The sequence below is a fragment of the Phasianus colchicus genome, chromosome 6, assembly GCF_987193195.1.
Source record: "Phasianus colchicus chromosome 6, bPhaCol1.hap1.1, whole genome shotgun sequence".
In the NCBI taxonomy this organism is placed as follows: Eukaryota; Metazoa; Chordata; class Aves; order Galliformes; family Phasianidae; genus Phasianus; species Phasianus colchicus.
Window position 1 is genome coordinate 32,154,007 of NC_143441.1, and position 3,264 is coordinate 32,157,270.

At 39.6% G+C, this 3,264-nt stretch overlaps 1 non-coding gene across 1 annotated transcript; it reads left to right on the plus strand.

The window, feature by feature from the left end:
• Positions 1-214: 214 nt before the first annotated feature.
• Positions 215-288, plus strand: TRNAN-GUU (transfer RNA asparagine (anticodon GUU)). Its single transcript has one exon. It is a non-coding gene; the product is annotated as a tRNA-Asn (tRNA).
• Positions 289-3,264: the final 2,976 nt, after the last annotated feature.

The following is a 3,264-nucleotide window of genomic DNA, read 5'->3' on the forward strand; positions in this document are numbered from 1 at the left end:
AGGCTGGCAATCAGTGTTTGATATCCATGGCCACCTGTGCAGTATTAGCAGCAATTAGAAATCTTACTGTAATTAGGACTCATTATTACTTGGGACTGAATGTCAGGCAAAGCCACCTCTACTTCTGCTAATATTTATTGCTTCCATAAATAAGAATTTTATGAAGGATGCTCATTTTTATGTTGCAGGATTGCAACCTTCTATATTCATGGGAGTCTCTGTGGCGCAATTGGTTAGCGCGTTCGGCTGTTAACCGAAAGGTTGGTGGTTCAAGCCCACCCAGGGACGAGCCACTCTTTCTGGGCTGTATCAAAAGAGAAGTAGCCAGCAGCACGAGGGAGGTGGGTGTTGTTATCTCTCTCTACTCTGCTATAGTGGAGACCTACCTGGAGTTCTGCATCCAGGCATGGGGTCTCCAGCTCAAGAAAGATGTGGAACTTTTGTTTTGGAGAGGGTACAGAGGAGGGCCAAGATGATGATTCCTCTGCTGGACCACACCTCACCTATAATGACAGGTTGAGGAAGTGGGGCTTGCTGAATCTGGAGAAGAGAAAGCTCCAGGGAGACCATATTATGGTCTTCTAATACTTAAAGGGAGCTTATAAGCAGGAGGGAAATTAACTTTTTACACAGGTAAAAGTGATAGGGCAAGGGGTAACAGTTTTAAAGAAAGGAAATTGAAATTAAACATTAGGGGGATATTTTTCACTGAGAGAAAGATGAGGCATTAAAATTAGTTGCCCAGAGAAGTTGTGGATGCCCGTGCCCCTGGGTATGTTCAAGGGCAGATTTATGGCCCCCACACCTTTATGGCTTTCTGTGTCATGTCAGGTGGTATGGAATAACACTGAGGCCACCTGTCTTGGCTCTGCCTTGCCTTCCCAATGCTGTGTTATAAAGTCAGTGGTGCTTCAATTGCTCAACATCAACCAAGATATCATTGTGATACCAATGGTGTACCAGCTGAAACCTGGATAATACTTCTTTTGCAGTGTTTATGCAGTTTTGAAAGTCTGTATTATGGGATTTAAAAGATGTACATGCGTCATTAAATCTTGGTGAAGACGAGGTAATGTCATTTTGGTAGTGTTTTGCTTTTCTTTAAGGAAGCCTTGTATGAGATATTCAGTGTGTTAAGTGAATGCTTTTTTTATTCTTGTTTCTTTTTCCTTATTGAATACTTTGAAAGTAGAGTCATCTGTTTGCCAACTTCAGCTGGTCTCCTATACTGAGAAGGATTCAGAAAGTGATTCTCAAGGTGGATTTAAAACTATTACTCTCTCATGGAACAAACTGGGGCACTGTATCTTTTTGTTTTCAAAGCAGTTACTGTTCTGACTGTAGGCGCTAATGTAAAATTTAGTAAGAAGTCTATTAACTTGTAATCTGATTTCTTTATTGATTTCTCTAATACGCTTAATAAAACCTTATGTAAGAACATAACTAGTGAGGAAGGAATTGCAAAGTTGAGATAATTATCATTTTTTTTAAAGCCATAGTATCAGAGAATGATTCTTGTTTACAGAAACACTGGAAATGATTGTTTAAACTGCCTTACTTTGTCCCACCTGTGACATTCCTGTGCTATGGGATTAGGACCATTTTGAGTCCTGTAATGAGACTACTTATCAAATTGCCAGTGAATGGGAAATGGTGGTTTGGTTTTTGTAATGGGTATCCATAAAAGCACTATAGCCTTAAGATACTTCCAACTGGAGTCTTGCTTTTCACTTTGTGCAAAGGAGCTTGTCATGGCACACAACCATGCTGCCCAGGACTATGATAACCCCCTGACCATTGGTGGCAGTTCAATTCAAGGAAAGAATTTCTTAGAGGAAAGAGTGGACAGACTTTTTTGCTGAGTTCCTCCAACTGCCCTGCGTGGCAGCTCTGTTCTTGGAAATGCACGTGACTAAAGACCCAGCCTGCTCTGCAACTCTTATTAGATTTCAGTAGGCATAATCACACTGATAAGCTATACCTTACCTGTCCCTAGAACTGTAGCTATTCCTGATATTCTGACTAAATTTGTTTGCTCAGGACAATACTGAGTGGCAGCTACTGTAAATGGTGTTATGATTGAGGAACCATGGCACTCTACCATGTTTCAGTTGCAGCAGTAATAATACCTTTTCTGAAAGTAATCTTTTAAAATATTTTCTAGGAATTTGATGACTGCAAAGATGGACATAAAAAAGTTACAGAGTGTCTAATGGAAAAGAGCAAATGGGAAATCTGCTCAGAAAACTTAGTTAGGAATTGTTGCAGAAATGTAGTTAGGAATTGTTGCAGAAATGCTAAGTCATGGCTTGAACCAATGATTGAACACTTGGGGGGAAGGCAGGGTCAACCCAGGGGAGCTCAGGTGTATGCAATGCATCTGAGAGATGGGAAGGGGTGCAGCCAGGATACACCCCTTCCAAGATCTCATTTAAGTGTTGGCAGTGGAGGCAAGGGTATCTTGCTGGAGATCTGTGTGTACTTGAGGTATTCTGAAGGTAAGCAGTAGCTTTCTTTTATTTCTGTGTCTATAGCTGTTACCTTTGAGCAAATCTTCTCTTGCTGTAGCCTAGGACCTTGCTGCTCTGCTGTCATTGCTGCACTTTCCATCATGTTACAGGAATCTATTTAGAATAGGGTCAGATTTTTTTTTCCAGAATTCATTTTATTTTTTTCTATTGCACATGCCTCCGTGTTATTCTATAGTAATGCTATATATAAGATATTTTGCAACAAAGTTTTCTTTTTTTTAAGATCCAGTTCTAGACATACCACATATGTGATGGATGTATCTGACAGCATAACAATTTGCTTTGTTGTTAGCCTGAAGTTAGTAATAAATCTGCTTGTTTAAGAAATACAGTAGTTGAAAACCTTGGTGCCAGTCACAGTACCACAGCGTGCTTATCATTGGAGAGAGGCGAAAGATGCATATGAGCTACAAACTATAGAGGCAGCTAGCATCCACATTTTTCTCTGGAGAGAAACAAGCTGGCAAGAAGTGGTAACACTTATTTATTGTCTTGAGGAATTCTTAACTTACCAAGTCACCCTCTCTTTCACATTACTTTTTCTCATTTGATAGCATGGTGAATTTATTTGCCAGTTCCATACATATATATTGCAGATCTTATGGTATCTTTTATCACTGGATCAATCCACACTATTGTATGATTAGGATTTGTCTTATGCTTTCGGTATTACATGATTATATGTTGGCTTTTTAATATAGTGATTTTTGTCTTCAATCTATTAGACATCTTA